Here is a 14,250-nt window from a genome sequence, read left to right on the forward strand (position 1 = left end):
AGATAATAAATCTGCCCAGAAGTGCTGCAGTGCACTGCCTCAATGTCATTCATCACATATTAGGCCAATCTATATAGTCTTTGGCCCATCTTGGCTTATTGAGTTTGAAGTAGTGTGTTCCTTGTGTGTAATTTGCTCAAATGGTCTTTGTGTTTTGAGGTAGGCTTTGAACTTTTCTTAGCTGAGTAATAAAATCCTAATAATCCCACCTACAATGACCTCTCAGCTAACCCCACTTACGCCCAGACCATAGCTATGCTAATCTGCCTTCAGTCAATGAGGGGGACTAGAAAAAAATACTGTACTATGAGAATCTGATGTGTACCCATCTTTCCCAGTGAGTGATAGTTTCAGAGAAAAAAATCTGACAATAAGAATGTTGCTTCAACTAGTCATCAGACGTAAAAAGACGTTCATGGCAAAAGTTTTGCTACCATAGTGTTGAACTATTTTCTAACCACACTTCATGATCACAAAACTAGGATAGTGCGCTGACATCTCCAACTTCAACCTGGACTGGATTCATCGAACTAAACAAATTGTAAGCGCCAATAGCTGTTAACAAAGCAAGCTAACCGGCTAACCGCCGAAGCTCAAGGCGGTTGCTTTGCAAAATGCCAAGAAGAAACAATTTGATTCAGGCACTGAGAAACAGATACCCCGGAAAGCCCACCCCTGGTCATAATGCTACCACCAACAGACCTGCTAAAAGCCATGGGGCCACCCAAGATGCAGGAAGACTTGAAGAATCTATTGATTGGCCAAATCAAAGATCTACAGCAGGAAATCTTGACACAAAAGCCTGTGAAAACATATTAAATCTAAAACAGCAGAACGACAGCCTCAAGGAGAGTTTTTTGTCCGAGTTTGAAGAGGAGGTTAAACACCTGAGGGAGGAAAATAGAGAACAGCGCAATGAAATCAAGGTATTATAGGATAATAATGTTGCCTTGAGCGTCGCGCTCAAAGAAGAAAACGAAGCAAAGTAGAAATAATTGAGCAAATGAAGAACACAATTAATGAAATGGATCAGAATGCACTAATGAACAATGTGATCTTGACGAGGCTCCTAATTGAACCCAGATCGTATGCCAGGGCAGTCGGGAACAAAGAAGACCCAGATGAAATGAATGTCAACAAACTGCCAACTTTGTACATTCAAAGCATGTAGATGTAGACATCCACACCATCGATACTTGCATCCCACTGTATGGCAGAAACAGCACCACACCTGTCATCATCGTTAAGTTCACCAACAGGAAATTCAAAACCGCATTACTGAAACAGGGAAAGAAGCTAAAAGGAACATACATACATACATGAATGAGCAACTGACAAAATGCAACGCCGACACTGCCAAGAAAGCATGTGACTTGAGGAAGCAGGGAAAGGTTCAGGGCACTTGGAGTGCCAACTGCAAAATGTACATCAAGCTAAATGGAGGACCGGATGCCAGAGTGCTTGTTGTCAAAGGCATCAGCATCAAGGACCTGCAAAAATACTAAAGATCGTATCGTATCACCAAGACAAAGAGGAAAAGGGACACACCTCACAAAAAAAAAAAAACAACGCAGATGAAAGGACTACATTCATTATCCTTTGACAACATCATCAGCATGTCACAAGGGACTGATCAACAAGCACTAGATTTAGGAACCCATTTATCTACATTTAATGACACTTATAATACAACACAAACATTTGCAGGACAAGATGATCTAAAATTGGAAACCACACCACAAACAACTGGAATTGGAGAAATATATAGATCCGGACACAAACCTTTTTTCTCACATCAGAAATGACTGCTGTTACTACACGGAGGAACAATACAATAAAAACTTTAATATCGATGTCAATTCGCCACATAAACAGCAGAAGCATGTACACAAACAACATCATATATTTGAGTCAATTTAAGGAACCCTAATCACAATCTCAGAAACTTGGATTGATGTCGACAGCGGCATGAGCTGGAAGGATATGAAATAAACTGCATCAACAGGAATAACAAAAGTGGAGGAGGTGTGGCTTTGTACGTAGACAAACAACTGAACTACAAAGTAGTAAAGAACTTGTCATTTGCAATAGAAAACATTGTAGAATGCATAACGGCTGAAACCTGTAAAGAAAAAAGCAAACATGTATTACTATGTTACTTATATAGAACACCTAAGTCAAGCATTGAAACGTTCGAGGACTGGATCAAAACCTTCACACATGTCAGCTAAAAAATAATCTTCATATGTGGAGACTTCAATATTGATTTTCTGAATCCAAATAAGCCAAGGATAATAGATGACTTCATAGATACAATGTACAGTTTGAGTCTACAGATCATTGTTCCATGCTAATTGGTAATATATTCACTAATGATCTTAGTGGTCGAGTGGTCTGCTAATTAATGATACCAATTTACAATGAACACTATAAAAAGAAAATGATGTAAGGCATAAGAACTTTCAAAAAGACCATGTCTACATAGTAAAGTATCAGCGCTTTCAAGAAAGATCTGGAAGAACAAATATGGGAGTGTGTGTACAGTGAAAAAGACAGGGATGAAGTATATGAAAACGTTCTAAATATTTACATGCAGTTATACGATAAGCACTGTCCATTGAGAGAATTGTACAAGAAGCCAAGGGACTGCAAAAAATGCCTCGAAGAAGAAAAACACATTACTGTATATAGGCGATTTATTATATAAAAAACTAAAGAAGCAGAAAAAAAAGACGTATAAAAACAAGTTCAACATTTTGAGAATGTGTAAGAAAGAATATTAAGTCATTTGTGACATCTGTAAAGTCACAAAAGACCGAAAGCTAGTATTATTTGCAGATGATAGTACTGCATTTTGTTCTGGAAAAAGCACACAAGCGCAAATTTTAAAAAGTCACAGATTAATTGACTACACTAAAAAGATGGTTTGATAAAAACAGACTATTCTTGAACCTAAGTAAAACTAAGATAATGCTATTTGGTAATAGGAAAAATAAATACAAATACAAATTGACGGCGTGGACATTGACAGGGTGAACGAAAATACATTTCTGGGGGAAATAATAGATGATATGAGCTGGAAATCTCACTCTAAAAATGTACAACATAAAATGGCAGGCAATACCTCAATACTGAATAAAGCAAACTTTGTTCTGAACCAAAAATCACTCCATACTCTCTATTGTTCTGTGGTATTACCATATCTAACTTACTGTGCGGCGATATGGGGAAATACTCACTCACTAACTGTGCTACAAAAAGCATCAGTTAGCATAATCCATAATGCCGCTTATAGAGAACATACAAACCCTTTATTCCTAAAATCACAATTATTCAAATTTACTGATCTAGTAAACTTTCAAACAGCTAAAATATGCATATGGCAAACAATAACCTGCTACCCAAAAATGCAATACAATTCTTCTCAACAAGAGGGGAGAAATATGACAAACTTAAAACACTTATATGCGAGAAGAATGCTACAAAACCTTCAGCACTTGAGTATGTGGAATCAAGTTATGGAACGGATTGAGTAAGGAAGTCAAACAATGCACGAAAATGAGAGATGTCAAGAAACAGTACAAGCAGTTGATGTTTACAAAGTACATGGAAGACGAGAGCTGAACCAGTGTGTACATACAATGCTATGTTAAACCACTCTTGCACTTACTAACTCTTCATTTCTTTGTGAGTACATTGTACTCATTCATCATCCAACTATGTTTCTGTCAACTATGAACCCTTGCATCAGTTCTTATTATTGTATATTTATTATTATTTATTATGACTGTTATATAATTTTTTTACTGTGGTTAAACCTTGACTCCTATTGTACCACATTGTTATACTTATCATTATCTTATGTATTTAAAATTGGCAAAGAGTACATCTGGAATACAGAAAGTGAACAAATGTATTGTAATTGATGTGACACAGAAACGGGGTAGGGTTAAATAAGCGTGGCTTTTTCCTACTCCTTTTTGGACATGTGGAACTGTGAATTGTACGATGTGATGTATTCCACTGTAACTTGTATGCATGTTCAAAATAAATTTCACCATTACCATAAAAACCAGTGTATCATTCGTAATTTAACAATTACAACTCATTAGATCCCACCTCCTGTTTGCTGACATATGGCAATTCCATCTTTGTTTTTCTAAGGAGGGGACGTGGCCAAATTTAAAATCCTAAAAAAACACTACATACAGGCCAAAATTCATGCTAAGCTGACCACCTGTGCTTGAACTAGCAGCCATTACACCCAAATGTAGAGCATTTGGTTCCCACAGCCAATGGCTGCATTACCCACAGCATGGGAGTCAGCAATTTGCTCCTTAATGGGAGACAGATGTACATAAGTCGAGCCATTCCAATTGTTATTAAAGGAAAGAGCTGCAATGGATCACTTCTTCAGAGGGGCTGATATAAACGTCCTTGTTCCTTTAATTACCGTCTTCATGCTAATTCCAAAGCTTTGGATATCTTACTTGAAAGCACAATCATATGTTTAAAGGAACAGATGAGAAAATGTGTTTATGTGTTTATGTTTCTTACGTTCTTATTCTTTCTTGTGTTTTCTTTCTTTTCTTGGGAGAATGAACAGAATAAGATTTTCATTGCATGGTATAACTGCTGTTTTACCATGCACATGACAATAAAACTCTCTTGAATCTTGAAAACATATACAGTGAACCATCACTTAAAGCTTGACCTGATGGAGAAAAATAGCCCCTGGGGAGTGATGGGCATCTGTAGGGCCCTATCAATTTCGTTTAATTTTTTCCCAAATTTTTACAAATTCCATTTTATATTTTTAGAATTCCGTTTTTGTACATATTGCACTTATTTTTACCAGCATAGAGTGTGTGCTTTTTCGGTTGGTGATTAAAATGTGAAAATCCTTACATTTATTGATGCAATAGATCAATGGACAATTTTGCCCAGTAATTGAGAAACGGATGTAGCTTGGCTAACTTTTGTAATGGGATGTCAGCCTCTGCACACATCACGGCAAAACCTTCAACAAACTGTAATGCCCGTGCTTGTGATTAAGGAAGATGTAATCACGGATGTAATTCCAACTGCATATGTAAGATATTTTTAATGACGTTTCTTTTTTTTTTTTTATACAGTTAGACATGGAGCAGACGGTACTCATATTTTGAAGGCCAGAAGTGTGTTCTTGTGTTCTGTGTGTGTTGAGAATGTCTGTTTACGGCTAGGACGAGCTGGGTGCAAAAATAAACGTGCTTCTAGTCTTTTTTCACTCAAAACCTGCATGTCGTCATCAGGCATTGTAAAACGCTCCTTACATAAAGCGGTAAAACACAACTCTGTGGAATTATGCTCATGCAACCCGAGTTGCACACACACAACCGCACTAGCATGCTAAATTAAGCTAACCCCGCTAGCTTCCATTCACGCTTGTTTCAGGGTTTCTTTATGCTTAAACTACTGTGCGTCAGGGTAGGCTGCCTCATATAACTGCCGCTATTTCTGTACTTCAGCTGCGAGGATCTCCTGCTCGTCTACCATTTTTTCAGTGTGTCTCCGTCCACATTGTTAGAAAAATTTGAAGGTGTGCGGAGCGGGAATTTTCCGCATGAAAAGGGCCGCTCGAGGGGGCGTGGGTGCGATAATGGCGTTATTTGTCCGCACGGAGCGGCACAGACCTCGCGGATGCAGAAAGCATAAAACAAACTTCAGAGGAGGTTCCGCCAACTTTCGCCGGTGTTTATTGCCATTTCAACATGCTTAGGTCAAGAGGGGGCGGTTTAGTGTTTGTAATGATATTCCGCCACGATTGAGCCATCCACCGGGGAAATACTCCCTCACACGAACGTTCCTTCTCCTCACGTTGACAACATTGATTCATTTGCATTATGTCAATTTTCACAAGATTCCGCGTTAAACAGTAAATTTTGTTTTTATTGGCCAATTCCGCGATTTCGTCTGTAATTCTGTTAACGTGGAAACCATAGAGCCCTACATCTGGAGCATTTATCACCTTTATGATGGTCTATCAGGATGGTGAGTGAAGTGAAACCAGTTAGCAGTCTAGAGAGGAAGCCAGAGGAAAAAGTATACTTCTGCTCTCCCTTTTCCCCATCCTCAGGATGACTTAAAAGGGTAGACACAGAACCAAAAGGATTTAACCAAATACTACTATAAGCATGTGATTGAAGATAAATTAGCATATCATCCTAACAATTGTTCTGTATAGAGGAAGGTTGAATCCTTTTCTTCACTGTCTAGACTCAGTTTATACTTATGTTTGTGTCTGTCACTTATTAGCGTCACACATATGCTCAAGTATACAGTCTACACAGCAGAGCCTGAAACCAAACAATAAAACCTAATAAACCTAAACAAGAGTTTCTCTGCATATAAATCAAAACAGACCTCAGCCATAGCAATGCCACAAACAATATAACACACGTATACACATAACTGTATTGTCATCTGTAACTGTTTTGCAATTTACTGCCACTACCAAAGACATCGGTAGTATCACATGTTGATGCTGCAAGCTCAAATACAATGGAACATGAAGCCCTTTAAGGGTTTGCTTGTGCAAACCAACCTCAGCATACTTGTTAAGTGTTTCAGTATCATTTCCAGGGAGCCTTAAGCATGAATGATACTGCATCGTCACAGTGTACATATAAGCTACGCAGCCTTGCTCTTCCTCCTCCAAACCCTCCGGCGAAGCTTGACATGCACCTCCAAAAAATCAACGGTGACACGGTGACTGATCGGCTTTTTTATATTACATCATTTTCGTTTCCCCCTTTCTCAAAGTCTTCAAAAAGTCTGTCAAAACAAAAGGAACAATGGCGCAAATTGAGGAGCGTTTTAGCAAAGAAATATGCAACATCCAAGTATGAGCAGTTATATGAATATGATATAAATATGAGCAGTTTCAGAGTAACGTGTACAATACAAGTAACTGGTAACAGCGATTAGTTCCAGCTCCAACACATCAGCCTCCGCCGTAAGAGGTGTAAATCCATCAGAAGGGTCGGTATCGTGACGAGGCTGAAGCTTCAAGTAAAAAAAAAGAGTTTTAGAAATATTGGATTTTTGGTGCATATTCACATCTTATCATTAATTTTTGATTACCACAGTTGAGTTTGGCTGCATTAAATGTATCAATCAGGAAAGCTCACGACAATGGAGGAGAATGAGGATTATTTCTATTCTATAATCTTAGCGTACACTTGCAATTTAAAAGCTGAAGGCAGATGATTTCCTGATAGCATCTCATCGATAAAACACAACTTCACCTGACTTCCACAAGTCACTCGCTGCAGCAGATGGCAAAAACTGCAACAGTGCACAGAAACAACTCCTACTTGGCTATCCTTTATTTACTTCTCTGCATAATTTTGTTGTCCATGGAAGTTGAGATTTTATAGGCGAGGCGCAAGGAAGAAAACAAACTGCAAAGTGGAGACTGAGAATTCTAATAAACCAGTCCAGAGCTGGGGCCTGTGGCACAAAACTAGGATGACGGGGTAAGCCATGATATCTTCGTTGCCCTGGCTCATCTTATCCATGATCCAGTTGGACAAAAGTGGGGTAGTGGAAAGTGGGATATGTTCTGACATAAGTTACCATGGAGATTTATTCTGTGGAGCGAGCCTGCTCCAGACCAGGCTAAGGTCCGGCCTCTATTTCATCTCGTCCCTTGTCTCAGTCAGCAGTCACCATAAACAGAAACCAAGAATTATTCCACTGCCCACTCCACATTGTTATCATATTCAACTACACCCACTGTCATTATTTAAAGATTTGTCATCATTCATTTCAATATTTGTAGATAAATTATTTTAGATGATGTTGCAATCATTAGATCATTTATTAGATCATGTATTAGATAACAAAAGGTCTATAAAATTTGATGACGTTGCAGAACCAAGAATGAAAACCATGCTTTTTAGCTAATTTGAAGGTGCTGATTTAAAAAATGACATTGCCTTTGTCGTAACGGATCACATTATGATCTTTTTTTTTTTTTTTTTTTTTTTTTTTTACTGTTGCACACTGAAATTTATAAATTAATGTCAAACTGTGAAGACAAAGGCAGGTACTAAGTGATGGATATGGCATAAATTAAGCACAGAGGAGGAAATACAATTACTTAGAATATAATTTTATGCTAACAGCTTCCCTCTTTTAGATTGACGGGAGTGTTCAGCAGCCAAAGATTCACGGCTCAAACTCCAGCAGTAGTCCGCAATCATACTGACATTCCATCTTCCCCGATACCTTTTTTCCACCACTTTTATGTCTTGGTGAAATCTTACCTTATGGCAATTGCACTAAGACTTCCAAGAGAAGTGAAGCTCAACAAGATAGAATACCACTCCTGCTTGTAGTGAAATAACCCAGGGAACCAATGCAAATTGAGCCGTTTCAGCAAGAATCTGCCCAGCTGCAAATCTAACCTACAGAAGGCAGATTAGAAATCATTGCTTTTTAAGCTTTTTCAGTATGATAAATGGCATTTTTACGCTTTTTAGGGGGAGTGAACATAAGATTACCAAAAATGAAGGCTGATACAAAAAAATGGACATCAGATTCTAAATCAGCGCCCCAAAATTAGCCAATGGGAGATCTACGAGATAAAAGAGACATAGTATGTGATGGAGTTACCATTTACACAATTTCACTCACATCTGCAGTCAATTTCACCTACATTTTAAACAGATTCATAATCACAGTGTGACTACATTTTCTGAAATATTAATTGTGTTGGTTAATGTGGATGTGTACTACACTATGGAGTTACAAATTGTGGTGTAATTGTTTTTAGTTAGCCAAAAAACATGCTAACTGAGGCGGATGCTAACCAAGGTTTCACTGTACATAGTACTGAGGACACTGCGATAACAAATCTGCTTGACCAATTTATGTCACCCACATGATTGATACTGATTCGGCATGGGAATCCCAACCAATAAACTACTACCAACAGGTCCTCGTAGTACCTACTTTTGACTATGGGAACGCATCAATAACAAGCACAGTGGTACCTCGGTTTTTGTTATTCGTTTGTTCCAAAAGGTCGAAAACCGAAATGTACAAACGTTTTTCCAAAAGAAATAATGTAAATCTAATTAATCAAAATTCAAGAGTTTTATTGTCATATGCATAGTAAAACAGGCAGTAATACTATGCAATGAAATTCTTATTCTGTTCATTCTCCCAAGAAAAGAAAGAAAACACAAGAAAGAATAAGAACATAACAAACATATATACCAATAAATTAAGCAACAACAACAGAAGAGACATTAATACAAATAAATAATACAAATAAATCAATAAATAAATAAATTAATTAATCCGTCCCAGACCCCCCAAAATGTGGACAAAAATACATTTTATAGAATAATTATAGTTTTACAAGCAGAGAACAATGCAAGATTTCCGTATTTGTTCACTGCCAAAGATGGACTTTCCATACATCCTGGCAAGATCAACCACGCGGACGCCATCTTCGTAGTTTGCAATGACGTCTTTCTTGAATTCTATAGAATTTCTTGACTCCTTTATGAAATTGATGCTGCTCGCAACTTTATTTTAATTATTATTCAGTCACACTCAATAAAAAGAAAAAAGCACGGACAGCAAGTCAGCAATGTGTAGGGTGCTTTGCTGGGCACTCGATTCCGTGGAATGATACAGTGATACGGACAATGATACGGACTTGCTAGTTAAGCACAATATTGTACGATAACCTAGACGGTGTACAAAAACTGACAGCATTTTGGTGGAAATTTTAGTCAAAAACAGAGTCATACAAAAACTGGGGTGTTTGAAAAGTGAGATAGGACTCTATAGCCATGAGTAGGCAAATAGCTATCGTGCCGTCTATAACCCTCCCAGTTCTCCACAGGGATAGAACTTGTTCCACACTCACGATAGAGCTCAGTTGTTAGCCAGACCCATAAATGGACACGAAGATTGCTGCCAACTCATGGCCAAATTATGTGCAAGTTAAAATAGACGCTTAATGCGTGTTTCAACAACTAACCCCCCAAAATGATGTTCGGTCAAGCAGAACAAGATGATGCGAGGAAAGCTAAAAATACTTAAGAGAATTCCTTCTCAGGGATGACCTAACAGTGTCATGTTGCATTCGACGTCTGCCCCAAAATGGCTTGAGGGACTCTGCAAGCATGACATAAGACCCAAGGGATTATCTTGAGTCAGACATAGTGGCAGTCTAACTGGGACACTATCTGTCAAGATCTGATGTTCATGTGGAGAACAACTACAAATCCAACCTGAACAGGGCAAGCAGGAGACCTAGTGGTTGAATTAACTTGATATTATTTTAGCACAGGTGTTATGTTTATCTTCCAAGACCTTTCTCTTACCCCCGTATTCACCAGTGAAAAAATTCCACCCTTTCTATACGAGTGCCCTCTTTCCCACATTACTCCTGCAGTTTATTTCCTGACACAGGCCGCAAGAGACTAACGGCTTTCCATTCACAGGGGTAAACAATACACCCTGACAGTTTCTCTTCATCTCAATCAAATACTCGGTTTCTACAAAAGCGCGGCCCACAGACACGCTACAAACGAGCCACTTATTGGAATCCACTGCTTTTTTTTTACGTGGAAAAGTGATTAACACCCAGGGAGCACTGTGTACACACATGGTGCACAACTATCACTGTGATGAAAATAGGCCTTAATGAGAGAATGATTGTTCCCTGCTATGGTGGGTAAAATAAAGAATTTCTGACCACACCACCACTGAGCTATAACCACAGACCTTAAGATGCATACTTTGTGAATGAGGTTGAAAAGTGCCACATTAATTAATAAATTTAGACTTTTAGTCCGTATATCGTAAACACCAGGCAACTTAAGGTAAGTAGTTCTTTCTACATTAAGGAGGCGTTTGCAGAAGATGGAAATTGATGTCTTTTTGGCTGTTTGTGTTCAACAAAACAGAATTTTTGGCACATGAAAACACCAACATTGGAAAAAGGTCATTTTAGCCAATCACAGCGTTACCACTTCCGTGTAAACGTTTGTCTGTGTGGGTGAAAAGGCTTTCAAAATTTGGTTTTGCATGTGGTTGCGCACATGCGTACAGTCGTCCCTCGCCACATCACGATTTGAGTTTGTCGGCTTCACTCTACCAGTTAAAAAATAAATTCATTAATAAATCATGGCAGGACACGCCCCAATCCAGCACACTCCACCCGCGTGTGTGATGAGATGGGATTGTGTCTATCGTGCAATTTAAAAAATTAATAAAGACCTCCACTTTCTCTCATACCCTAGAAGTGTGATGTTTTAGCGGTTTTGAAATCGCCATGGTATACCGTGGTATACCTTGAAACTGGTAACGGGCCCATGCCTACTTGGCAGGGAAAGGACAAGATTGCTGAATAGATTTCTAATGCACATTCGGCCACATTTACGGGACCTACAGCTGCCGTGTGCTTTCAGTGGGTCTTGACAGGACTGTAATAATATAAAAACACAGACATGACCTCCATATGGCGCCTGCGATGCTAAATCACTTACGGCACACTGTCTTCCACTTTCAGACAAACAGAGCTGTCACATGTTTGGTTCAAAGTTGACCTTTAACTCTCATGTGTAAACTTACCTGGAACTTGCAAAAGCTACAACTTTGGGCTCTGACATGTCCAAGGTTTTACTTACTCATCAAAGTTGCATCTACCATTCAACCACGACACCATACAATTGTGATTGTGTAAAGTTCAAATGTGCCTAGTCAAAGTTAGTGGGTCTGGTAATTCCATAACAGCTGCAGCATACCAAGGATCTGGAAGAATGAGTTAAGAGCCAGATCTAACATTCTTGGGTAGTTTCCTGTCTGGACCACATAGCTGGTAATTGTTAACTTGTATTAAGGCAACATTTAGTCTTGAAGTGATCTTGAGATATTACGGTCTGCAAGGTCAAGTGGGGTCAAAAAGGGAGAAGATGGAACTTTTCACTAGTAGTTGATTGATTATGTTCCTTTCTTCTTTAGCAGCTGGTCACAGCCTGCTTTTTAGAAGAAGAAACACACAAGATCACACTGGGGCGCTCATTAGAGGAGAACAATTGGCTTTGGCTGTGCTAAATATGGTCACCATAGGGGGTGAGAGAGAAGGAGGAAATGATTCAGTAGCACCAAGGATGCTAGACTGACCTGGCATTAAAGGCACTGAAAAAGCTAAGACACTATCAAAACAACTGACCAAAGTTCACTGAACTGAAAGTGTTCAGTTCAAACACAAACATCACTTATCTCACTGAAACTAAACGCCACCAAACAGGACTTTCAAACTTTGGAACTGTGAAATTGCACAAAGCAAGAATGCAATATTTAAAAAAAAAAATCTTTAAGCAGTGTCCGCTTACCAGGGTTGCAGCGTGAGCAGCAAATCTTTCGGAATGATCCAGACTGTTATTTACTGCAAAAATGACTGGAATGGAAGAGGACTTAACTGTGGGCTTCAAAGTGAGCATCTTGGATGTATAGTAGTTTAGAGTGTACTGGCAAGCATTTTATTTTGAAATACCAATCATGCTAGTTTAGACTTATACATTTGAAAACGTGCCAGTCAAGCTTAAAGTTCAAGTTTAAGATTTCTTCCTTGACACAATAAGCACCCATTAATATCACCACTATAAAGTACACAGGACAAATTGTCTTTATATTGGCTATCAAAGCCAATATGAAGTTCGCAAAGACTTTTGTGTTAAAATGCAGTTCACGTACCGAAAGGGACAACTTCTTTCCTCCGACGACACTTGTCAGACGTAAAAGTTTTAATCGGTGGTTTCTTGGTGATAAAATCAATGCGACTACGTTAAATCCGTATTTTCCACATGTTAAAGTCCCACTGAGACGTCATGCTATTGTACTCTACTGCTCCAGCGGCTTTAAACCGACTGAACTGTAGCATCTTTGAAGAGAAGCACAGTACGTACTACCGCTGCATTCAGGGTCCATCGGAAAATTGTAAACTACTGTATGGATAGCGTGTTGGTCTTTTTAACTTTGTATCATTTTTTCAGTGTGTTCTCCATCACAAAATACATCATTAGAATTTGAACAAATACATTAATTACTTCTTCATCTTTTATCCATGAGGTAATTACTAAATTCCCACCCACCTAAAGAAAGTAAAATATACGAGTGCAGTGAATGCAGCAAAGGGACGCCTGCTTTTGACATGTCAGTGTTGTGTTTTCCTAACACCTGGATTGTTGTGGTGCAAAATAACAAAAATTAGATTAACCAAAGTACTCTACTCAAGCACACTTTTAAGTGTGTTTGTGTATGTTTCTAAAAATCTAAACATATGCATGCTACCCTTTTATAAAAACACATAGTTGTCCACACAGGCTGCCCCTGTGAATAGACAAAACAAATTTAACCCTGACAATTACTTTTATGGGGGTCAGGTCAGCTGAAAGTTTAGCTGACAAGAGAAGGCTTCAGTGAATCAATTGGGGTGCATGATAATTTATGTGAGGCTGATTAAACGTTCACTTCTGCCTCTTTGCTTTTCTTCCTCCTTACAGACAATATGCTGAATGTTTTACTGAAAGACTTCTCACAATGTTAAAGTTCAGCTTTCATTGTCACACACAAAGGGGATTGTACCGCCATTATAAAAAGTATCTTCTGATATTTTAAAATGTTTTTTTAAAAACAGCAAAAAACATAAAATAAGAAAAAATAACAGACAAAACACCACAATTGCAGTACAGTACAGTACAGTACTGTACAATGAAAGATTTTCAACAGTCAACAAAGCAATATCGCCATCTGCTGGTAATAAAAGGTAGTGCCTACCGGGGGTAATTTGTTTTCAAGATTTTGGACGTTTTGAAATAGTGTATCATGTATTGTTGAGCGTGACCAATAATAATCATATTCATAATCAGGAAATTTAGATATAATAAAATTTCCCGGGAGTAATATTATTTTTATGATATTGAATATGGGCCGCACGGTGGTCGAGTGGTTAGCATGTTGGCCACACAGTGAGCGTTCGAATCTTCGTTGGGCATTTCTGTGCATAGGTTTTTTTCCGGGTACTCCGGTTTCCTCCCATATTCCAAAAACATGCATGTTAGTTTAATTGGAGAGTCTAAATTGTCCATTGGTATAAATGTGAGTGTGAATGTTGCCCTGCGATTGGCTGGCAACCCGTCCAGGGTGTACCGCGCCTCTCGACCGAAGGCAGCTGAGATA

General features: G+C 38.6%; 1 protein-coding gene across 1 annotated transcript in view; it reads right to left on the bottom strand.

The window, feature by feature from the left end:
* The window catches only part of LOC129192349 (pleckstrin homology domain-containing family G member 3), a 42,446-nt gene extending 29,490 nt beyond the window's left edge, over nt 1–12,956 (bottom strand). Inside the window, exon 1 of the mRNA XM_054796292.1 lies at nt 12,766–12,956. The gene's annotated coding sequence lies outside the window, so the exon portion shown is untranslated. The remainder of the gene's footprint in view (nt 1–12,765) is intronic.
* Between the last annotated feature and the right edge of the window lie 1,294 nt (nt 12,957–14,250).

The sequence above is a fragment of the Dunckerocampus dactyliophorus genome, chromosome 13 (assembly GCF_027744805.1).
Source record: "Dunckerocampus dactyliophorus isolate RoL2022-P2 chromosome 13, RoL_Ddac_1.1, whole genome shotgun sequence".
NCBI lineage: Eukaryota > Metazoa > Chordata > Actinopteri > Syngnathiformes > Syngnathidae > Dunckerocampus > Dunckerocampus dactyliophorus.